General features: G+C 39.4%; 1 gene segment (V, D, J or C); it reads left to right on the plus strand.

Moving 5' to 3' along the window:
- Nucleotides 1-13,705: 13,705 nt before the first annotated feature.
- LOC308266878 (T cell receptor beta variable 24-1-like) lies at nt 13,706-14,189 on the plus strand. The segment is given in 2 exons: nt 13,706-13,754; nt 13,876-14,189.
- Nucleotides 14,190-26,167: the final 11,978 nt, after the last annotated feature.

Raw genomic sequence — 26,167 nt, forward strand, 5'->3', positions numbered from 1 at the left:
GTAAGATCTTGTTAGCAGTAGCAATTCTCATTCGAGAGACAAGGCTTGAGTGGCCCGTTGGGATGATTGGGTATAAGTTGGAAGTAGACCTTTGTATAGACAGATGTGAAATTGAGATGGAATAAAGTTGGACTAGAGGTTTCAATTCTATAGAAGTCAGCATGAAAGGGTTCAGTTACAGGACCAGAAAATTCCACCCAAAATATAGATTTATAGAGTAGAGAGAAAATAACTGAAAATACAGACTATGTTATTCTGGTTCCTTAAGGGAATTAAAGAAGGCTGAGTGTGGGGATGATTCAAAGTATGAGATGCAAAGACAAAAGATGGAGAAGAAGCCGAGGTGAGCCGCTGCAGAACAGCCAGGCGGGATTTCTCGGCGCAGGAAGCATCTAAAGCTCCCAGTGGCTGAGCTCAGCACACGCCGCAGGGATTCAGAGTGGAACTCAAAACCAAGAAGAAATACGCCAGCCTCATGGCCGAGGGCGTAGCAGCGGCGCCATATTGCCACCAGCAGCAGCAGCAGCGAATTCACCGAGTCCAGTACAGCTACATCTGCGTACTCAAGAACAGTGAGTCAAATTGCGGGCCACAGAGGAAAAATCCCAGTACTGTACTCCCTGGGACATGACCAAGTGGGGGAGTGGTGGTGGCAGAGATATCACACCATAGGAGAACGTGCAACCTGGCACCCCCCACAGTCTAAAGCAGCCTCTATCGACTCTCTGGGTCGGAGACTCTGTGATACAACCCAGTAAAGGAGTAGTGGGGTCTGAGATACTACAGACTCGAGATCCAGAGCACCTTAAGTGAAGTTATAGTGACCCAAGGGAAGAACCCAGAGAAGGCACAAACTTCCGAAATCATGGGAAAGAGGAATAATACTGGAGCAATGAATGCCCACAACCCCACAACATCAGAACCTGATAAAACAGAAAATCAGAGATTTCTAGAAGATCAAATCAGGAAAATAACTGTAGAAATAATAGAGGTGCTTCGAAAAGAACTCAGAGAGAGCCAAAAAGAGATAAAGGATGCAATTAATGAAGTAAAGGCCTCAATTCAAAGCACAAACAACCGATTAGACCACATGGAGAACAGAATCTCGCTCTTAGAAGATGATCATTCCAAAAATGAATGCATAGTTTCTAATCTAGAAAAAAATATCCAACAGCAGGAATCTGACATTGAAGAAATATGGGCCCATTTTAAGAGAGCTAACCTAAGAATAATTGGAATAGAGGAGGGAAAAAAAAGTGAAACCAAAGGGATCAACAATCTCTTCAAGGAAGTAATAGCAGAAAACTTTACAAACATAGAGCAAGAGGTCGATACACAGGTCCAGGAAACTTATAGAACTCCCTTTCGACAGGATCGGAGAAGAGGATCCCCATGCCACATAATTGTCAAAATGACCAATGTGGAAGCCAAGCAGAGAATCTTAAAGGCAACAAAAACAAAGGGCCAAGTGACATTCAGAGGCAAACCAATTAGAATCACTCCACACTTCCCAAACCAAGTCATGAGAGCCAGAAGGGCTTGGAGTAACATATTCCAAACTCTAAAAGAAAACAACTTCCACCCAAAATTTCCTACCCAGCAAAACTTTCTATCAAATTAGATGGAAAAATAAGAAGCTTCCATGACAAACAGAAACTGAAGGAATTTATGTCTTCAAAACCAGCACTAGAGAAAATACTCAAAGAGATTAACTACAAAGAAGAAATAGGTAACACACACCAGAACCAGAGAAACAAGAGTTTCCATCCAACAGACAACTAAGATTGGTTATCTGTGGAGATTCATTATTTATGTTAGTCTTTTACCTATCTCTAAATGGTATTGTTTGCCTTTATTGTTGTTAATTTTTAGAATTTCTAGTTGGAATATTAATATACCTTCAGATATAGCATTTGGAAATATTGTATCCCATTATATTAGTAATTTTTAACTCTGTTTACATTGTCTTTGGATATACAATATTTTTTTATTTTTTAGGGAGTTTGTATACTCTTCTGTTGCCTGTGCCATTGAAATCATATCCAAGAAATCACTGCCAATTTCAGTGTTGTGAGGTTTTATGACCCAGATTTTCTCCTAAAAGTTTATAATCTTAAGATTTATATTTAGGTCTTTTATCTATTTTGAGTTAATATTTGTATATGGGATTAGGTAAGGGTCCAATTTTATTCTTTTCCATGTAATTATTATTTTTCAACAATATTTAGTTAAAAGATTATTATTTCCACCACTATATGTTCGTTGAAACCTTGTCAAAAATAACTTGACAATATAGGGAAGAATTTAGCTCTAGGCTTTTATTTAACTCCAATGGTTTATATATCTGCCTTTAGAATAGTACTACACTGTTTCAATTATTGTAGCTTTATATGGTTTGAAATCAGAAAATATATATCTTCTAGCTTTGTTCTTTTTCAAGATTGTTTTGGGTATCTAGAGTCCATATTCCATACTAGGATAGAATTTTTTTCTGAAAAATAAATATATAAATATATGATAGTTTCACCTAAAAAAATAGAAAAAAATATTCTCTGGTAAGAAAGAAAGCAAAAAGAAATATTGAAATGTTATCTTTAAGCCATCAAAAGCTTGGTATCAGACAAATGAAACTGTTATGTGAGATTATCATTTTTAATTTTGGATAAATTGCTATAATACTAGATGTCAACCACTAAGCCAAGCATCGGAGGGAGGGAGGGGGAGAGAATGGGGTGGGGATCGGGTGGGGGCTGACTGGGCGCTGTGTGCATGTATGTCTACAAAAGTTTGTATCCCACTATGATGTATGAATACAGTGCACCAATAAAAAAATAAATTTTAAAAAAAGATGGAGAAGAGAGAGAAGTTAGGTTGGTCTAATATTTAATATTTCCAGGAGAATCAGAATAAAAGTTAAAGGTAACTTGAAGCCATACATGCATCATGAATAATAGGTAGAAGTAGGATAATAGGCCCTTCCCAGTTGCAGTTTCTTCAGGACATCTTTAACTTGGGTTTTTGTTTGTTTGTTGTTGTTATTGTTGTTTTGTTTTGCACTGGGGATTGAACCCAGGGCATTGAGCATTCAAGTCAAGTGCCTCACCACTGAACTACATTCCAGCCCTAGAACATCTTTAGAGAGGCCTGAGGTACAGGTAAGATTCCAAAAACCCACAAAAGCAGGCCTTAGAAAGCCTTCATGAGGGAAAGTGAGTGAGTCCAATTCAAGTGGCTGATGCCAGAGAAAGAATGTCGGGGGTGTGGATGTGTTGAAAGGTGTGGGAGAGGGGAAGTGAGTAGACACTAACTTCTTTCCTAACAAGGTATATTTTATGGGATTGAGGTATTCAGATCTCTAATAGTCCAGATGTGAACTCCTATATATCAGCAACAGGTTTGGGAAATTAAGTTAAACAATAGAAGGGAAACCAGCAGAATGGAAGAGGGAACCAGAGCAAGGAGGAAGGGGAGGAAAAGCGGAAGTATATGGAAGGAAGTTGACCAAATTGTATTATGTGCATGTATGAGCATGTCACAAGGAGAAAGTGCAGGACAGGGCATTCTTGATCACTGTGGCTGTAAGGAATGTGGCCCCTGAAGTATAAAAAGAATTTGAGATACAATTTTATATACCGTTATCACTATGATGCATAAATATAATATAATAATATTTTTAAATGATGATAAAGGTAGAAAATATGCACAATCTGGGAATAAATGAGCCAAAAACAAACTAGCAGTGAAGGTTTTCTATGGAAAGAAAACAAGTATAAAATTGATTGATAGCCATTGAATAAGATTTGAAAAAATGAAAAGATTCTCTATTTTTAAGGCTTTAACAGAGTCAATGTTTTTTAAAAAATCACTTTTGAAAAATTGATGCATACATTTAATATAATCCAGTCAAAATCCCAATGGGTGTTTGGTGCAACTTGAAAAGCTGAATCTAAAATTTATATGAAACTCCAAAGGGATGAGAAAAAGCACTCTTGAAGTAAAAGGCACCAGTGGAATCGATGCAAACATAAACAGAGACAAAACTGCAGAGGCTGAATAACAGATTTTCAACAAATGATAGTGATAAAAGCGAGAATCTATGTAAAGAAAAATATAGTTTGATACTGATTTCACAACATAGCTCAAATCAGTTCCAGATAGATAAACAAACAAATTCACAAATCGTCTAAAAGATACTATAAGAGCATATTTTCACGAGCTCAAGGCAGGTAAGGATTTTTTAATGACCTTAATCATTAAGTAATAGAATTATAAAATTGGCTATATGAGAATTAAGGCATTCAATTTATCCAAGTTAATCATACAAAAGTAAAAATATTGTCGGGCATAGTGGCTCATGCTTGTAATCCCAATATTTGGAAGGCTGAGACAGGAGGATCTCAGTTCTCAGCCAGCCTCAACTACTTTTGCAATTCAGTGAGATACTGTTTCAAAATAAAGAAAAAAATGGGACTGAGGGTGTAGGTAGGAGATAGAATGCCCCTGAGTTCCATTTCTAACAGCTCAAAAAAAAAAGTGAGAATATTAGCTATGTACTAAAATATGATCATTTATATAGAGAGAAATATCAATACCAAATCTATGTCTCTAACTACATTTATATATCCAAGAAAGGCTAGTATATAGAATTTATAAAAATCACCTATAAACTAATGTCTATATAATTTAAGGAGCAAAAGAGTATGATTCAGTAGAGAAATGAGGGTGGAGGGAATCATGAATAAACATCTCACAAAAGAGGAAATCTATCTAATCTATTTAATCTATTAAACATAGAATTGTTGCTAAATTTCATAAATAATCACATGAAATAAAAATTAAGAATATAATTAAATATGTAGCCACAGGAGTGGCTAAAATGTAAAAGACAGACTGCAGGAAGTGTTGGCAAAGTGAGGTTTCAACAGTTTTCTGGAATCACTGGACAGAATGTAAATCAGTAGATTAACATGGGGAAACAATGGAGCATTATCTAGTAAATCTCAAGATGTATACAGCCACAAGCCATTGATTCCAGTCTTGAAAAACTCTTCCTCAGGGAAAAATCTTATACATAAAAACCAGGACAACAATATTCAGCACAGCATTATCTGTAACAAGAAGACACTAAAGAATATTAAAATGCACACTAGCAGAAGAACGGATAAATTATAGTACATTACTATGAAGAAACTATACAGCAGTGAAAATTAGTGAATTAAAGCTAAACACATGGATATGACTGAATATCACAAATTTCAATGAAAACTTTATTGAAAAGGATATGGTGACTTGTGCAGCTATGAACCAGCCAAGATGTCCATCAACAGATGAATGGATTACAAAACTGTGGGATATGTACACAATGGAATTTTACTCAGCCATCAAAAAAAAAAAAACCAATTACATCATTTTCAGGGAAATGGGTGGAACTGGAGGACATTATGCTAAGTGAGATTAGTCAGTCACAAAAAATAAGAAATCAGATGCTTTCCCTAATATGTGAGAGTTAGGGAGAAATGGGTCATAGAAGGAACTCTAGATGAAAAAAGGAAATCCTATAGAGGAGCAAACAAGGCAATTTAAAGGAGGAGGAAGGAGGGGGGAAGAGGAAAATCTCTAAAACACACAATGTACTTAAACATATCGAAGTCAAGCACTAAGCCAAGCAAGGGAGGGACGGACGGGGAGGGAATGGGGTGGGAATTGGGTAGGGGTTAAATCAGCAATGTGTACATGTTTGCACACACAAGTTTTTTTACCCCAATATGATGTTTGAATATAATGCACCAATAAAAAATTTAAAAGGAAAAAAAAGAAAATAAAAAAGAAAAGGATATGTACAGCATTGACCAATGTGTAAAAGCATATAAAACAAAATACTATTTTATTTAATTATATACCTATGTATTAAAATGTAAAAGGGAAACAGTCTTAGAAAACAGGGACACATATCTGAGAAAAGAAATAAAAAATTGCAAGGTCCGGAGGCACTTTTTTATTTTAAATTGTTCAAGTGCTCGTTTTGTTGATACATTAACAAATTCTTGTCTGTATATTCAGTATCATTTTTGTGATGTAGAAATAAACAACCTCTTTGAACGATTCCATAAGTCAGGAGATATCCATGGAAATATACACATCAGGCTGTCAATATTACTTACCTAGAATAAGTAAATGATGGAGGATAAAGAAAAGTGGGAAAATGACAGACAGAAAGACAGCAGGAAGAGCACTATTAGCACTACTTAAACAGTGAGAACAATCAGGGAAGAAAAAGGTCATCTATAAGAAACACTAGCAAATAAACAAGTTACAATACACCAGGAAAAAAGCTGGTGGATGAAGCATCTTCAGGGAACTGGCTAGTCTCAGAATTATAAAAGCAACCATAACAACGGTGATCTGTTATACTAAAAGATAATTAGAAAATCAATAGCCAGAATCAATGCCTAGCCTTTAGCTACAAACTGAAAATTAATAGCAAAGAACATTAGTGAAATGACTGTGGAACTTGGTAAGTACATAGGATGAAAACACATTGACAGGAAAGAAGAATCCTTAATGGAAAAGCAGGCTATAAAACAGCATTTAAGAATATTTAATCATAAAGAATGTATCTATGTTTCATATTTATATGATACAGCGAGAGAGAGAAGAGAGAGAGAGATCACCAAGGCATTAGCTAAGTAATCATTGTACAGCAGCAGTAATAGTATGATGTTTTTATTTTGTTGTTTTATTTATTTTCTAAAATACATATGTATTGTTTATGTATACAAATATAACTTAACCTGAACCTCTCACCCTGCACAATTCAAGATGAATAAAAGATCTAGAAATTAGACCAAAAACCTTGCAAGTACTAAAAGAGGGCACAGGACCAACTCTTTAACACATAGGCTCTGATAGGGACTTCCTCAATAAAATCCACAAAGCTCAAAAATTAAAACCAAAATCAACATATGCTAGTAAAAAGTAGATACAAAATGCTTTTAGGTGAGTCAAATATATGCCAGTTATATTTACTGAGTTAGGATAAAAGCTTCCCTTCTGATCCCACGGAGTGTTTTTGTCTAGTAACATGAAGCAGTAACATGATGATTATGAGTCTGGGAAGAGTCCACGTCACAAGAAGGTTGCTGTTGGGGGATGATAAAGCTTCAACCTTTCTCTACTTCAATGCAGCCATGGGCATCAGGGTCCTCTGCTATGTGGCCCTGTGTTTCCTGGGAGCAGGTGAAAATCCTTGTACTGGGGTTGGTGATTCCAGATCCACGCAATTTTCTTGTCAGGCTCCCTCTTGGGCTTTGTCTATAATTTCTGTTTCCTTCTTTTGCAGGTTCTTTTGATACTAAAGTAACCCAGACTCCAACATATCTCGTCAAAGAGAAAGGAAAGAAAGCAAAGATGGAGTGTATCCCCCCAAAAGGGCATAGTGCTGTTTACTGGTATCAACAGATCCAGAACAAAGAGCTTAAGTTTTTGATTTACTTTCAGAATCAAAAAGTTCTTGAACAAATAGAGATGATCAAGGAGCGATTCTCAACTGAGTACAACCAAAACTCACCCTGCAGCCTGGAGCTCAAGTCCTCTGAACCAGGGGACTCAGCACTGTACCTCTGTGCCAGCAGTCAATCCACAGCACTCCAATGTCTGTTCCTCTTAGTGCACAAACCCGTCATGTCCCAGCTCAGGAAGCAGGTGATGTATTGGGCTGGAAGGAAATGACAGAAGTTAGCTGGAGCTAGTCATAAACCACCACAGAATTTAATATAAAGCTTAAGGTGGTTAGGAGTCAAGGAGTATTGGACTTATATGAATCAGTAAGCTTAAAACTGCTTATTCTGGGGTTTTTGGTCAAAATGGTAGTTGTTAGTGTACTCGCCTTCCTTCTAAAAGGAAGAAAATATAGAGATTTTCGCTATTGCCCTAAAACTCTGCCTTGGTATAATTTCTTAGATATTAGAATAATTTATTCCAACGAAATACATTCTTTTGTCGTACTGGGGATGGAACTCAGGGGCATTCTATATCCCCAGCCCTAGTTTTAATTCTTTATTTTGAAACAGGATCTCCCTGAGTTGCAGAGGGCCTCACTAAGTAGCTGAGGCTGTCCTTGAACAGTGATCCTGTCTCAGCCTCCCAAATGCTAAGATTACAACCATGTGCTACCATACCTGGCAACCAAATGCATTTATAATTGTATCTGTATTTTGGATGGGAAGTTTATACAGGGTCCAGGGGACTTACCAGGATAGAGAGGCAAAATCAGAGTTCAGGGCGGGGAAGGTGGCCAATGTTTGTAGGGTTAAGCTCCTATAGAGGAGGCTGTGTAGAATAAGACTTCTACATACTGCAGGGGGTCCCTTAAGTCTTTATTCAAATAATAAACAGCAGAGCATAGAGAAAGCTTCCATAGGCCTGGCAGAGAGCTGTCGCTGGGAACCATGAAAGGAACAAAGATTCTGGCAGTCACACAAGGTGGGAGACATGAGTTCTGGCCAGCCTGAGTGGAAAGGCCTCCCTGAAGTCCAGGGAATACAGCTGGCACTTCAGGGGAGAGGGCACCATAGCTGAGGAGAAGGTCTACCCAAGTCCAGAGTGGGAGCCACTCAGAACTCCCCAACCAAGCGCAGCAGCCTCAAAAGGATATGCCAGTAAATTAGCTGCCTTCCGGAGAAAAGTAGCCCAGCACTCTAAATAAAGGGGAAAAATCAGAGCAACACTGTAGCATCCAGACGATTTGAAATGAAAAGGATTAGAGATGGCTGGTGAAGTGATCACTGCAGCCAGGCTGGATGGTAACTGAGAGCATGTTGAGACAGAATGATGAAGCCTATGACAGAATCTACCAGTCACAGCACTGGACACATTATAGGTTTTGTTTGGACTGAGCCTTATGTTAAGAGACTCAAAGGTTAAACTGACCATTCAGAAAGGGGTGATGGACTAAGGACTTTTAGGAATACCAGAGGGACTATAGATAACGGAAGGGGAACCTCAGCAAAGCTAGAGTGGAAGGAGAGGAGAGGAAGAAGGCTGAGGTTGATTAATGGAGGAGCTACATCCGAATATGTGTAAAAGTATGAATGTAGCATGGTCAACCTGGACACTCATTGTTGGGAGGGGAAGAAAGAGGAAGCTGGGAGAGAGAACAAGCACTGTCGGAATGTATGCCATTTTTAATATGTTCCACATAAAAATAATAAATAAATAAATAAATAAATGTATAATTACAAAATAAAATAAATAAAATAAAAAAGAAAGGGGTAATGAGTGACACTATCTTACAGCAAGTATTTGTAGTGGGTCATGCTATCCACCCTATGGAAGTCACCATAGGGTGTATGATAAGAATTTCTAGAAGGCTAGGATAAAAGTCAATAAAAAGGCTACACACACACACACACACACACACACACACACACACACACACAATCTTTCTACCATCTGGATCACTTGATTCTGAAATATGGAATGTACCAGGATATACTTTATATCAGAGAGATTCATACTAGTCTAGGATTCTATTACTCCTCTAAACGACATGCTCAGAAGATAGAAAAATGTCTTCAGTGTATACTTCCCTGTAGACTCAGAGTATTGCAAAGACTCATCCCTGAAGATATCTATAATAATACATACAATTACAAAAGCACTTTTCCTGTGAAAATTATTCCAATATGCAAGGACATTTTTGTATATCTGTCTCTAATACTGACACAGAGCATGGGAAATATGAGCCAGCCTTGTGTGTATGTTGGAGCAACTGGTACCATCCACTTTATAGATCCCACTTTACATACACTTTTTCAGAAAACAGAAGAGAAAGAAACACTACAGCACATTTTATGAATCTGAAAAAACCCAATGTCAAAATCTGGCAAAAGTATTTCAGAAAAACATCCTTTATGACCATAGATTAAAAAATCATTTATAAAATATCAACAAATAAAATCTTAATATATACGTGTATATGTGTGTCTGACTTTGCATATGTGTACATCTATACATAGATATGTGTAAATGATAATGCAATATAGTCAATATCATAAGAGAAACAATAATTTGGCTTTCAGAAATCGATTGCCTCACCATATCATCATAATAATGAAAAATTATCTTTTGGCATTTCAGTAAAGATAGAAAAATATTTCATAAAATATAATACTCTTTCAAAATAAACACTCAGAAAACTGGTAATAGAAGGGGGCTTCTTAATCTGACAGAAGTCACTGGCTAAAACATTTACAAATAATGTTTTATTTAATAGTGAATGCTGAACACCTTTCGTCTATAACAAGCAAGCCACAGTAATTTCTCACTACTCTTGTTCAAGATTTTTTCAGAGATCTTAATCAGAATTATAAGGTGGCAAAAATAAAATAAAAATTTTAATATTGAAAAGAAAGAAAAGTATCACTATTTGAAGATGTCATGATTGTATAGAAAACCCTAAGAAATCAACGAGTAACAAACAGAAATAGTGAACTCAGCAAGATCATAGAGTACAGGGTTGATATTTTAAAAATCAGATATTTTATTTACTAGGTACAAGCAATTGAAAAATAAACTTCATAAAATTATAACATATGTAATAGTATAATAACAAAATAGGAATAAATTCAGCAGAAGATGTTCAATAAAAACTTACAAAACATCAGTAGGGAAAATTTAAATATAAATATTAAAAATGGAGAGACATATCATGTTTATGCATTATAAATTTCAATTCATTAATATTGCACCCCTTTAAATAAGTGATGTTGGAACAACTAAATAAAGAAGTCATCTATATTGCTAATAACATCACCATCACAAATAAAACTAATAAAAATAAATGGAATGTTTCATAGACCTAATTATAAAAGCTATAACTGCAAATGTTCCAGAAGAAAACACTAAAGAAAAAAAAAACTTTGTGAGTTGAGAATAGGCAAATTTTTCTTAGGACACAGAATGCACTCATCAGTAGTGAAATAACCATTTCTCCTTTGGCAATCTGTGTGCCAGAGGTTATGCACTTACAGTAACTCACAAGTGGGAAGAGAGTGTTCAACAGTCATTAGGACATCATCTACCCACACACAAGTGGACATGAGTATCTCTCTCTCTCTCTCTCTCTCTCTCTCTCTCTCTCTCTCTCTCACACACACACACACACACACACACACGCACACACACACTTGACAAAGGGCATGGTGTGTAGTTAGGCTGAGCAGTGTGCACTCTGCCCGTGGTGGAGAACAGGGCAGTGTGAGCGCGAATTACAAACATGATTTGAGGGCCATAGGAACCAGCCCAGAGTAGAAGAAACACTGCCCCATTCCATGAAAAACCTGCTTAGTTGTCCAGCAATAGGAGTGTCTTCTTTTCAATTCCATTCCTATTCAATGTCTCCTCTGCTCGTCCCTCTGATAATAATCCCTCACTCCTCCTTGGCTAGAGATCCTGCTCCTGGATGATTTCTGCCTCTCCCTGCCACACATCTACAAACTTCTGTCGGGAGTGGCTGAGCAGTGGCCTTTCAACCACTGGATCCCGGCCCGCTGTTCTCTGGGGTGACCTCCCAGAATTGTGTACACTCAGCTCCCCTATTCCACCTCCACCCAAATCATTCCCCACAGCAGGGGGCAGCAAAACAGCACATTTACTTGAAAAACTACAAATGAGGGAAATGATCATTTTCACACTAAAGACAAACTGAATATTATTAACTGAGCCCCTGGATAAAAATTTCACTGAAATAAACCCATGTTTTTCCTAGTGTTATTATTTAGAGAGAGAGCGCGCAATTGTGAGAGAGAAGAAGGAGGAGGAGAAGGAGGAGAAAGAGGAAGAAAAAAGACACTGCAAGATGTCTTACAGAATGTGTGCAGTGGCTATAAAATGTGCTTGGCTACTCTGAAATAAAACAGCAACTATTCAGAACCACACACGAGAGGAGGAAATAAGTGGAAGTTACATAAACAAGAGAGGTCGTGAGTTGGTGATCACTGACGCTAGATAGTATGATATACCATCGTTCTATCATGTTCCCTTTGTATACATTTGAAATTTTCAGAATTAAAACAAAAATATTTAGAAAGAAGAGTGGGGGTGGGGAAAGGTTGGTCAGTGTCATCATTAAACAGAAAAGATTCATTCTTGTGTTTTATGGCAAAGTAGGGTGAATATAGTTAATAGTACCCTGCACATATAAAAATAGAGGGTTTTGAAGGTACTCACCTTAAAGAAATGATAACAGTTTAAGGTGATGGAAATAATAATATCCTGAGTTAAGAGTTGAGAATAGGTAAAATTTTCTTAGGACACAGAACGCAAGGATTGATCATTATTCAATGTCCACATGGATTAAAACATCACATCATACCACACAAATCTACACAAATATAACACAGCAATCAAAAAGTGCCAGACGTGGTGGCACATGCTTGTAATCCCAGCATTCGGGAGGCTGAGACCAGAGGATCGCTGTTTGCGCGCAGCCTCAACTACTTAGTGAGGCCTTCCGCAACTTAGTGAGACGCTGTTTCAAAATAAAGAATAAAAAATGGGGCAGGGGTTGTAGCTCGGAGATCCAGTGTCCCTGGGTTCCATCCCAGACCCACAAAAATAATAAATAAATGTAAAATTAATTAATTAAAAATAAAAATAAATAAATGTAAGGAAGCCTGATCATTTCATGTTCAGGAGGACTGATTAGGTTAGGATGCCACGATCTCTCTGTGGATGAGATAGAGCCAGGCTTAGCACACTGATGTACGAATGCAGGAAGCAGCCATTGTTTATTAGAGATGAGGACTTGGCATTATCACTGTAGATACAATTGTAACTCATTGCATTGAAATGCTGAACATTTCTTTTCTGAAATCAGGAACAATCATGTTATCATAAAGCTATATTTATAATTTTTGGTGCAATACAATTATACATCATCGTGATATTCAGAGTGGTACAAATATACACCATACATCATGTGGTGTATAGCTACTTTAAGTTAACTTAAAACATGAGAAAGGTGTTAAGTATTTATTTGAAACACATACCCACATTAAAAACCAACACCTCCCTACAATGAACCGATATTCTAAACAAAATTCTGCACCCAGAAAACATTGACCAGAGAAGCAGGATCCATTCAAAACAGGAACAATTTGAAACAGAATTAGTAATTCTGTCCCTCTTAAGACAAATAAACAAAACGTCTCAAATTTTAGAGAATTCCAATTGCATGGTTTATTGAGAACTGAGTAAATGAATAAATGTGTGTGTGAGAGAGAGAAGAGAGAGAGAAATTTATAGTGTCAGAATAGCCCAATGAGACCAGATTCCCTTTATTTAAAAGGGTTCTGAATTTTCCCCATAGCTTATTGTATCAAAGATGATGATATCTTTAAACAACTGAAATAGGCATATCCTGGGAAGAGGGAGAGAGACAACAACTCTGGTAATTCTCAGTGAGGAACCAGAGAAAGAGGAGTGAAGAGAAGAGTTTCAATGCCTACTGAGAGAGTATGCTGTACTTAAGCCACAGCACCCCTGCCTTCGTCACAGAGGGTTAAAGAAGTGAGATCTTTGCCGCAGGGGTGTGGTGTATCTTCCTCTGAAGTTAGTAAATTGGGAGGGAAGATGGGGTCCCTCCCAGAATCCTCCAAGTTTTCTGTTTCCAAGCCTCAGAGAACACCTCCTCCCTCTTCCTCTCATGGATGCCATCTTCCTCTGCTATCTGTGTTTTTCTTTGCTGGGAACAGGTAAGTTTGGGAAATTCCTGCTTTCGATTGTCCAGGTCCTGGGTGTAGCTTCTGTCTTGAGACTGCACTGAGACGACTTTATTCTGCTCTGTCTCCAGTTTCTGTCTTGTTTCTCCCACAGGGTCTCTGGATTCGGGTGTTACTCAGATCCCAAGGAACAGAATCGCAAAAACAAGCCAGAGCATTCTGTTGGAATGTTCTCAGACTAAGGGTCACAATCAAATGTACTGGTATCGACAAGACCCAGGCCAGGGGCTACGGCTGATCTTCTACTCCCTTGATGTCGATGACATTAACCAAGGGCAGGTCTCTGATGGGTACGGTGTCTCTCGGAAGGAGCAGGCTAAATTCACCCTGTCCCTAGAGACTGCCACTCCCAACCAGACAGCTGTTTACTTCTGTGCCAGCAGCACACAGTGCTTCTTGGCCACCTGATCTCTATGCAGAAAGACAGGTGCATGGGAGAGTTATTTGCTCATAAGAGCACAGAAGCTTTTTTTGGACGTGGGATGTGATGTAAAAATACTTGGACCTTTTAATGGTCCTGTTCTGTGTGCATCTCCATCTCAGCTGAGGGCCACTTTGCTGCTCACACTATCTAGAATAATCTTTTTGTCCCTATTTACCTAAACTGAGATGATGCTTCATTTTAAACCACATACTCCAAAATATTCATAGTTAAATTATAATTGTATAGCCGGGCGTGGTGGTGCACGCTTGTAATCCCAGTACTTAGGAGGCTGAGACAGGAGGATCGCACAGGTTCGAAGCCAGCCTCAGCTATTTAGTGAGGCTCTCAGCAAAATTAGTGAGATCCTGTTTCCAAATAAAGTATAAAATAGGTCTGGGAGTGTAGCCCGGAGGTAGAAAGCCCTTGGGTTCCATCCCCAGTGCCAAAAAAAAAAAAATTACAACTGTGACAAATCCCCCATAGCACCCTCAACTTTTACTGTTACAGGACATCACCTACTTATCAATTAACTTACCAATACACTTTTAATTAATAAGACTAATGTTAAATATGATCAGTGAAGCTGAGATCATAGCTAAGGTTTTAGTTTTTTATATTTTCACATTAGCATAGGTTCTGAACAAAGTCGTTGCTCTATATTCACTGAACAAATGGGTAAAACAGGCTTCTATTTGTTCTTGCCTCCCCAGCTATAATCTAAAGTTTATGCAGATATTTCTCCCAGAGGTTTTGCTACAGTTATTTGAGCATCTTCAGATCATGAAAGGCTGAATAATGCTCCTCCAAAATGTTCACATCCTCATTCCTGGAAATTATGAGTATGTTCACGTTGCTAAAAGACTTTGCAGATGTGATTCAGTTCATGACCTTGAAATGGAGAAACTATCCGGGACTATTTTGATTGTTCTAATATGGTCCCGAGAGTCCTTGTAAGAGGTGGGCAGGGAACCAGCATCAGAGGAAGGAGATGTGGCGGTGGAAGCAGAGGCTGAAGCGATAGACTGAACATGGAGGAAGGAACCCTGATCCACATGCACAAATGCAGCCAGAAGCTGGTAATGGCAAAGAAATCCTTCCCTGGGGCCTCTCAAAGGACCAGCATCCTCCCAACACCTTAATCACAGTCCCAAAAGACTCCGTGCAGACGTCAGCTCTGAACAGAGTACAAGGAGGATGGCACTGGTAACCACAAAAGCAGAAATTAATGAGGCAGAAAATATAAAATAGAACTCAGAGAAATAAGTAAGCTAGTCATTTAGGAAAAACAGAAAACCATTTACCAACCAAAAGACACAGAACAAATATAATAAATAAGAAATAGCAAGGGAAAATGAATGTCATGGTAGGTTATACCATAAAGCAGTAGTCTGTATCATTCTCTGCAAAGTAGCCTATCAAACAAAATGAAGGAGATCACGTTTTAGGAAGACATAATTTAATAAACTAACCCTACAGTACACAGGAAGAGTGAACAGAGCAATGGCTGTGAAAGAGACACATTTTTCAGAATTTCCTCATAGAAAGTCCCATTTTACTTGGTTTCTCACAGAGATTTTTATCAAACCTATAGATCATAGACTTTCAAAATACTGGAGGCATTCCTGTTGTTTTGGGCTTTGCATAGGCTGGCAGCCCTGCCTTGTCTACCAGAAAATCACCTTTTCCTCTACAAAGCTTTCTTAAACCGTGCCGCCTCTATGAAGCCTGGGTTTCTCTTCCCCACCCCAACCCCTCACAGAGCGGTATGAAGTTTCTTCCACTCTGGACATAATGGTGCACACCTAAAATCCCAGTACTTGGGAGACGGAGACAAGAGAATCGCAGGTTCAAAAATAGCATCAGCAGGTTAGCGAAACTCTCATCAACCTAAAAAGCCCCTATTTCAAAGCAAAATATTTAAAAAGGGGATAGGTGTAGCTTGGAGGAAGACTGCCCCTGGCTTCACTCCCCAGTATGACGAAGGAAAATAAGATTCTTTTTTTGTGTCTATACCAATTTGCAAACACTTTTAACTTTTATCATTATAATATGGCTTCCCTGGCCCTGTCTTACTGCCCACTGGTGAAAGTGATTCTTGTAAAATCAAACTACGCATTTATCCTCATGTCTTTATAGTTCTAGTGCTTATGTCTGTGAATGCTCTGTTGAGTACTAAATCATTAACCCCTATGGGAGCAAAGATGTCTGTGTTGCTCCAGCTGTCCACACTTGTATCCTAGTGTTCAGTACTACTTGTGATGTGCATAAAATTTTTTCAATATGCATTTAATCACTAAAATTTTAAAAAATCAAGTATGGTTAGGCATGGTGGCACATCCTTGTAATCCCAGCATTTGGAAGGCTGAGACAGGAGGATAATGGTTAGCGGACAGCCTCAGCTACTTAGGCCCTTTGCAATTCAGTGAGACCCTGTTTCAAAATAAAGAATAAAAAAAAAATAGGGCTGGGGGTGTAGCGCAGAGGTAGAATGTCCCTGGGTTCCATCGTCAGTACCACACACACACACACACACACACAAAAAAAAAAAAAAAAAAAAATCCAAGTATGCTAATGTAGAATTGACCCTGAAGTTGTGCCCCACTGTGATATACTCATCTCCAAATTATTTTTCTTTAGCCTCTCCTGTCTCAGGCCTCATCCATCTTCCCTAGGTAAGGGCAGGCTCTGTTGTACACGCAGCTTAAAATATGAGGCTGATGAAGAAAATTTAGGTGGGTAGAGCTGAAGGCTTGGCAGAGAAATAATAATATTTTTACTTTTCTGATGTTATTTATAAAGGCAGATGCACTTGCTTTAAGCAATATTAATTAGCCCACAGGTTCCTATAAATGCCTCCCTCACCTTCACAGGTGCAGAGGCAGGATCTTCCAGCAGGGGGCTCCACAGCGATGCCTGGGCTCCGAAGGACCCATGAAAGAACTTCCCTGCTCCTCAAGGGCTAGCAGCATGGGCATCAGCAGCTGCTAAACAGCAGGATTCTACCACACTGTGCTTAGAAGAGGAGAATCGGGAAGGACAAAGGGACACAGGGAGCAACCCCTTGAGGGACTTGTAGTTTGGATTTGATTCTCCTAATAATAAATAGAGAGTAGCACATTCATCTCTCCATCCCATATACTAACCCCAAGTGAATTTACAGACACACACTGGAACATATGCACCATCTCCAACCTAGCAAGAAGCAGCAGCAGCAGAAAGAAGGGGTGTGGGCTCTTGTATACTGTATTTAACTGCATGTCCACTCCAAAAATCACATTTCCTAAAATCACTCTCTTGTTGGAAGCAAGCTAGCAGCCAATAGAAAGAAAAAAAGTGCTGAAACCAAAGCATGTTGAGTTGAATGAAATATTTACTTGGCAACAGAAATGTTTATATGAGGATGTAATTGCTCAGAATTCTGTCATCATTCTCGTAATAAGATACAGACCCGATTTCGAGGATGACTCGGCGTTATAAAACTGGAAGCATTTAGGATGTGCTCAATGCTGAGGGAAATCAGTGTGGAAAGTAAGTAGGACAAGAAAAGGATGCAGCCTAGAAAGAGACAAAGGCCGACTTTTACAGATGCCACTCTTAGAAAAGAGATGCGCCGGGGACTGCGGAGTGAAGAAACTGGGCGTGAGATAGCCACTCGTTAGAAGAGTCCGCAACGTTTCCAGGAAGATAAGGAAACAGCTAGTTCAGCACACCTGGCAATGAAGGATAGTTTAAACTTGAGGCAGTTGGGGAATAGCAGATAAAGTATCATTTTAGTTTATAAGTTATGGTAAAGTAAAAAATAATTCCTGTTAGGAAGAAGGTTCCAGCCAAACTTTAAAAATCAAAATAATAAGATAAAGAAAAACCTGCAGGGCAAAGAATCTTTAAATGTTATTATGGCTTCCATCTGGAATGTCCCCCAAATCTTGTATGTCGAAACCTTGGTCCTAGGTGCAGCAATGTTCAGAGATAGGGCTTTGGGGAAGTGATTGGATCGTGAGTTTTCTGACCTCATCAGTGGATTCATACGTTGATAGCTGAATGGACTCGTGGGAGGTGGTGGAAACTGTAGGCAGGTGGGAAATGGCTGTAGAGAGTACATCACTGAGGGTGTGGCCTAGCTTCTTCTCTCTCTCTCTCTCTCTCTCTCTCTCTCTCTCTCTCTCTCTCTCTCTCTCTCTCTCCTTCCCTCCCTCCCTCTTTCACTCCTTCTTTCCCTCATTCTCAGCTACAATGGGATGAACAGTTCTCCACCACACCCTCCATCATGACTTTCTGCCCCATCTCAAGCCCAAAGAAATGAAGCCAGCAACCCACTGACTGAGCTCTCTAATTATTTTCTAAAGCTGCAAGGGAGGAGGGTGTGGTCTCTTCTGCTAGAAGGTAGATGAAAAGTATTGGTAGCAGAGAATTAATCCATTGCAGTAGCAGATAGCTTTCTGCGTCTGATGCTACCATGTACATCAAGCTCCTTAGCTGTATAATCATCTGTCTACTGAAAGCAGGTGAGTCCTGGCTCAGGTGAAGAATACCTGTCGCTGGCTTCTCAGGCTTTTACTACAAAACATTTCTTCATGACCATAGCATCAGTCTCTCCTACTCCAGGCTCTGTCCTTATTTTGTCTTTTTTATTTTCCCCCCACACAGGTTTCAAGGATGCTGTAGTTACGCAGTTCCCGAGACACAAGGTCTCTGGGACAGGAAAGGAATTAACTCTAAACTGTTCCCAGAATATGAATCACATTACAATGTACTGGTATCGACAAGACCCAGGACTTGGGCTGCAGCTGGTCTACTTCTCACCCGGTACTGGCAACATTGAGAAAGGAGATGTTCCTGAGGGCTATAGTGTCTCTCGAAATGAGAGAGAGCATTTTCCTCTGACTCTGGAGTCTGCCAGTGCCGAACAGACATCCCTGTACCTCTGTGCCAGCACTCAATACACAGAGCTACACAGCCACATCCTCTCTGCACAAAAAGGAGAAAACAGGAGTGAAACACAGCCCTAAGTATTTCTCAGCCCAATCAGGAGATGTTACCACAAGATTATACAAAGCCCTGCCAGAACATTCATATTCTACTTTCCCTCCTCCAATTTTTGTTCTTCTATGATATTTTTCTTACTGCAATCAGTCTTTGCCACTTATTGAGTGATATCCCACTAGGCTAGAGGGCATTAATACCATGTTAAAACTTTCAAAAAACCATGTTACTTTTCAGATAAAAAATGTAGGCAAGTTTTGATGAAATTGAATTCTGTTCAAGTAAAGGAAAAAAACTTCCTCAGATTTGCAAATATCCTTCAGAGTCTTTGCAGGTGTCTCTCAGTGGTCAACTGTGGTATATGGGAAAATAAAAAGGACTGCATCAGGACTTCCTCATATCTGCCATGATATGAGCAGAAAAAAAGATAAAGAGGGTCATGAAAACACTGCAGATTATATATGGGCCTATCATCACCCAGGAGGAAAAATTATGTTGTGTGTAAGGGAGGTATGAGTTTAAGAGAAATAGAATATGTAAATCCACAGGGATTACTAAAGGCAGAAGTAGGCTATCACTTGGGGAGAAATCGTGGTTTTTTTTTTTTTTTTATCACTACCTGTGCTCCTGAATTGATAGACCCAAGATGCAGCTTGCTCACTGAGTAGTTTCCTAGTAGAAGATATTAGGTGATAACCATTTGTATTAATTTTCTGTGTCTGTGCAACAAGTCCTTGCAAGTTGAGTAGGTCAAACTAAATGTATTACTTCACAGTTCTGCATGGTAGAGGTCTAGCATACTGTGGCTGAGTTCTTGTCTGGGTCTCCTAAGATAAAACCAAAATGTCAGCTGGAAGTATTCTCATCTGGGGCTCGGTTCCTCCTCCAAACTCCTTCCTGTCATCGATGGAATCCATTTCCCTGTAGCCATAGGACTGAAGACCATGTCCTTGTTGACTGTCCCTGAGGGGTTGCTCTAAGCTTCTTGCAGTTTCTCCAATACCCTCCATCTTCAAAGTCAAAAATGCATTCAAATCCTTCTCAAACTTGAAATCATCTGACCCTCCTTCCTGCTATAAGCTCTGTTCTTTCAGAGGGTTTACATGATTAGATTGGAGTTTTAGTTAGCTTTTGTTACTGTGACAAAAATACTTGACAATAACAACTTAAAGGAGAAAAATTTTATTTGGCTCATGTTTCAGCCCATGTTTGGCTGGCTCCATGTCAGAAACAGCATGGTAGCAGGGTTTGGTAGAAAAACAGCTGCTAAGCTAATGGCAGCTGGGAAACGAGAGAGAGAGAGAGGAAGAGAGAGAAGGAGAGAGAGGGAGAGAGAGAGAGAGAGAGAGAGAGAGAGAGAGAGAGAGAGAGAGAGGGAGAAGAGAAGAGGAGAGGAGAGGAGAGGAGAGGAGAGGAGAGGAGAGGAGAGGAGAGGAGAGGAGAGAAGAGAAGAGAAGAGAGAAAATAGTTCCTAAGGTCACATCCTTCTGTGATCTACCTCCTCCAGACACAACCTACCAGCCTACTGTTACTGTTTTAAAATATAGGGATAAAAAGGACACAGACTTGATAGACCAGAACAGACTTTATTTGGAGTACACTCTGGAAGGGGAAACTTGCCAGGGAAAGAGCCCATGAGAGTCAGAAAAGCCCACTTCCTTACAGACTAGGAGCTTTTTATGGGGCGTTAGGTGTGAGGGAGATCAAAGCAATCATGTATTTCTCTGATTGGTGGGTGTGGCACTTGGCCAGGGCAGGTAAATTTATGGGGGCTAGGGCAAAGAGATAGTTATGGCCATTTTTCTGCCATTCCTGAAGTCTTTTGTTCTCAGCCTCCTCTGGCCAGACCTCATAGTTAGACCTCACAGTGCCCACTGTTACTACCTGCTAAGTCCCCTCAAATTATTAACCCATCGGTAGATTTATCTGCTGAGGAGTTTAGAGCACTGATTCAAGTATTCACCTCTCAACATTTCTGCATTGCCAACACGTGAGCTTTTCTAGAAGACATTTCATAGATAACCATAATAACTAGGTTACAATCACCAGATAATATCACTTTTCCCAAATGATGTAACATAAATGCAGGAGTGGTTTCTTATCATATTCTTAACTTCTATGCACATTCAAAGGATCACTGAGGGGTGTCATTCCTAAAATTCTGCCTACTAAGCCAATGGGTCCAAATGTCAAGAAAACCATGAACACAAATGCAAAGAGCTTTAAATTGGAATTTATAGCTACTCGAGAGATATTTCCGTCTTAGCCATGCAGTGGGTCAAAATGTCTTTCTTCTGCTTCACCAGAGATACAGTACAAAAGTAAAATGGCATGGCTTTTGCTAAAAGGAAGCAAAGGACAGGTTTAGAAAGAAAAGGCATAGAATTAAGGTGACTCCTAGAAGGACATCAGAGACTCAGGACCACAAACAGGAGCATTTTACTTCCTGAGTTAAAAAAAAAAAGGGAAGAAATATGAGACCAGAACAATTTGCAATGAAAGGGCAGAATGACATAAAGGCTGACTGCATTTCTATAAAGATACTAAAATTTAGTTGAGGGGGGAGGAGGAAGGGAAGAGATATGTAATTAGATTTGTGCTTCTAAATTTTGAGCTTACCTAACATGATAACCTTTACCAGTTGATTGTTTGGAGAATTTGCATGGTCCTTTCATGCTAGTCAGCTTTCTGTTACTGTGACAAAACGCCTGAAGTAAAAAACTTAAGAGGAAGAATATTTATTAATCAAGCCTTTTCTTGTCAACGCTGTCCTGTTTAATTATCTTTTTTTAATTTATTTTTTGGTGGTACTGGGGTTCCTGGAAGCCCTTCTACCTCTGGGCTACACTCCCAGACCTACTTTTACATTTTTATTGGAAAGAGGGTCTCCTAAGCCAGCGCACACGGCTGGCTCCGAACCTGCGCGATCCTCCTGTCTGCCTCCCAAGCGCGGGGATTACAAGCGTGCGCCACCATGCCCGGCTTTTTTGATGTTTTGACATCTGGGGCTTGATGATCTTAGAGGGACTGTACCTCCATAGATTATTAATTTCTAGAAACAGCAAACACATTCCTTCAAATCTGCTGTTCCTATCACACCAACCTACACTCTGAACCACCTTCATTGGATTCTTATTCTCTGGGTCCCTAGACCCCTGCCCTGATCTGGAAACAGACACACTGAAGCAACTGCTACACCTGGAGCCCACTAAAATATTCAGTCTAGCCAATTTTAAGCCTGATCAGCCTGCTCACTGTGCGCCGGTCATTAATTCCAATAAAAACACAACAAAGGCTCTCGCCAATGTTTGCCCTCATTTCTTCTACCCTCTAACCATTAATGGGATTTCTGTTGTTATGCCTTATTTCTAATTTGGTCTTGAGGTTTCCTCTTTTATCACAACCCTAAAATAGAGCCCATTCTCACCTTCTACCACGAACATTCTCACCTTACAGTGAGCAACATTGGACTCAATCTTTGAAACATGCTGTGCACATAATATTTTCCTTGCATAGCACATCTGCGCCCTCAATCTGCTCTTTCAAATACTACTTTAAAATAGCACTGTGTGAAGTACGCTCCATTTTCTTAAAAAGTTTATAAGTGCCTTCCTCTGGATTCTTTTTATACCTTTATGCAATCCTCTCATTTTGCAAATATAAAATTACAATGTTTCTTGGTATAGCCATTTTCTTGTTAGCCTAAAAAATCTCTGAGGTCAGAAAACATGCCTATTCATAATTCTTTCCCCCGAATCTTCCTCGGTACGTGACATACATTTTCAGTGAATAGTCAAGCATATTGGGCAAGGAAGTTGAGTTTTGTGTTTATGTCTCTGTCTTCCAGGGTCTAAAATAGTAGCTGACATGTCATAGCCATTCATCATATGTTGTTAAAGGAATGAACAAATAATTCAGGAGTATTTACATCAATTTTATTGTGACTTTGCCTCTTCTCCCCACAAAGTGTATTTCTTAATTTTAACCATTCTTACCATTCTTACCACCCTTTTCTGTCTAAGGGGCCACTGGTAGGTAGAATAACGATGCCCAGCAATCTCCATGTCTTCATCCTCAGAACTGTGAATATGTTACCTTACATGGCAAGACAGGATTCAGTCTGTACATACAACGGACTGTGCGAAGCAACTGATGTTGAGATAGGGAGGTTTTCCTGGATTCTCTAGGTGGGCCCAAGCTAAACTCATGGGTTCTTAGAAATAGCTATAGTCAGAGTGATGTTTCTGACTTTGAAAATGAAGGAAGGGAACTGAGGAATAAGGATGGCCTCAGGAATCTGAAACAGCAAAGAAATAGATTCTTCCCTAGAGCCCCAAAGAGGAACATAGCCTATCTTCCTCTTACCCATAAACCTATAAAACGGTAATATAATAAATCTGTGCTATGTTAAGCTGCTAAATTTATGGCAATTTGTTACAACAGCCACAGCAAACTATTATAAGGTTGTATTTCTAAGATCCTAAAAGAAGGTGGCTGATGAAGAGAGCTGCTCTGGAAAGTAACCTAAGAAGAGGTAAAAGGATAAAGATAGGAGTGTATCCATGTCTGAGGCAGATACCACTTGTTTCTGAGCTTAGCATGTTCCATTTTTGCAGACCTTTATAGGTGTTGAATCAGAATGTCTCAGCAAGAAGCTTGGCAGTCATCTCTACCTCAGGAGGAAACCCCTTCATGTGGCCAGATGGTCAGAAGCAGGTAGCATGCACTCTGCTAAGCAGCTCAGAGCCAAGAAGGTGCTGCCAACATGGAAAGAAGGCTGTGACAAAGGACCAAAGGACGTACAAGTGACTCCCTGAATAGCAGGGGACTGGAATCCTCTCTTGTTATTGTGAATAATAAAGAAGGCTCTGGAAAGTGAGTTGGCTTCTTCTCTGACACTCACAATAAGCATTCCTCCCACACAGCGGCAGCTCATAAACACAAAGACGTTTTGCACAAGAAACTCTCATGTTATCCCTCAGAAGAATTATATTCCCTGCTGTTTCTGCTTCTCTGAAAAACATTTAGGGAAGGGAAAAAAAGTTAAATAAAACATGTACAGCTCACATAATGTAAAAAGTAAAGATGAGTGTTTAGAAAATAAAAACTGTCATTTATTTCTATTTAAGGTGACAACCTATATACAAATATATGTTCAATTTGACATAACTTGCCATAGTCATGTGAAAGCAAGGTAAGAGGAGGATGGTGTATAGAAAGGTAGCGGACACTTCTTGTGGCTGCTCCTGCTGTTGATACTGGAATCGTACCAAATCCTATCAACACAGCCAACTCAACAAACTATGTGTGGCTCGGAGGTGCCACACATAGTTTAAAGGGAAGAAGGCAAAGGTCACAGGGGACACATGACAAGGGAGGACAGCAGGAAGTGCTGCAGGAAAGGAGGATGCTTTGAGTCTGCTTTGGGTGTGAAAACTGGTGTAGATTGCAAAAGAATGCCTACAAGGGGCTGAAAGAGGTTAAAAAGCCAAACTGCATTTGAAATAGGATTTACCACCCTGTCTAAAACCCTAAGCATGTAGAAGAGAGAAAATGAAATATTCACGCAAAGTGGTTCAGGCAGGGTCTGCAGACGACAGAGTGGCCATTTCATAGCTTTAGAAAAGTGATCACCCCTCTATGACTTCAATTTTCACTCCTATTAAAACAAGGTAAATAGCTGGGCATATGATAGCACATGCCTGTAATCCCCGTACTTGGGAGACTGAGACAGGAGGATCATAGGTTCAAGGCCAGCCTTGGCAACTCAGTAACATCTTGTCTCAAAATAAAAATAAAACTAACTGAGGTGTAAATTGGAGGAATAATGATCTGGATTCAATCCCCAGGACATCCCCACCAAACAAAGTAAATAACATATGCCTCTCAGAACTGGGGTAAAAATTCAATAAAACAATATATGAGTAATTGAATACAGAGAGTGGCACTGAAATAGTAAAATATGTTGTGATCAAGGCAGTACTGCAAATCACATTTTTCTGTAGGTCTGGCAACATTTCAAATCCTTTGTTCATTAACTCATTTCATCGTTATAACAAATCTATAAAGTATTTTTATATTCCTATTGTTTCATTCTGAATTATGCCCAAAAATTAATATTAAAGTTCTAAGTGCCAGTACCTCAGAATGCTACTGTATTGGGAGACAGACTCTACAAAGTGGTGATTAAGTTAAGGTGAGTTTATATGGCAGAGGGTCTGGTCCTTAGGAGAATAGGCACTTGGGACCCAGACACTCGGAAGAAAGATCCTGTAGGGAGCCAGCAAGAAATATGACATATGGCTGCCTGCAACCCACAGAGAAGCGTCAGAAGAAACTGCTTGATCTCAGACTTCCAGCCTCTAGAACTGAAGGAGAAGAAATGCATTTCTGTTGTTTAAGCCAGTCCGTGGCACTTTGTTATGACAGACCAAACAAGCTAAAACCCTCATTTGTTTATTTTTTAAAAAATGAGCCACATTTTGGTTAAGTAAATTGCTCAAGCCCACGAACTAATAATTTGCAGGATGAGATTCAAGTTCAACCTGCTCTAAAATCTGTTGCTCTAACCTTAATAAGAGTGGTACTCATTTCAAAGAATATGTGGTTTGGAAAACAGAACTATTAGAAAAGATGTAAAGATACGAAGGACAAGTAGAAAAGAAGGATATTTTTCCAGATTTGAATTGGTCTATAAAACACTTATCGTGCTGAAGCTCTTTGAGGAAATACTTAATCATGAGAGAAGCCTTAGGGACACTCATCTGTGTGGCCTTGGGGGCAGGTGCATCCAGAGAGCGTGTGGGAAGCCAAGGTCCTGGTGTCTCCAGGCTCTGGGGACAGGCCCTTGTTTATGACTTTCCCTCCAGCCTTCTAGTGACTCTCTGGTCAGTTTCTTCTTCCTTCTCCCACAGGCCTGTGAACGTGACACAAACCCTGAGATGCAACTTCAGAGGAGCAGGAAGGAAAGTTGTATTGG

Source organism: Muscardinus avellanarius (assembly GCF_963383645.1).
Source record: "Muscardinus avellanarius genome assembly, chromosome: 9".
NCBI classification, from domain to species: Eukaryota; Metazoa; Chordata; class Mammalia; order Rodentia; family Gliridae; genus Muscardinus; species Muscardinus avellanarius.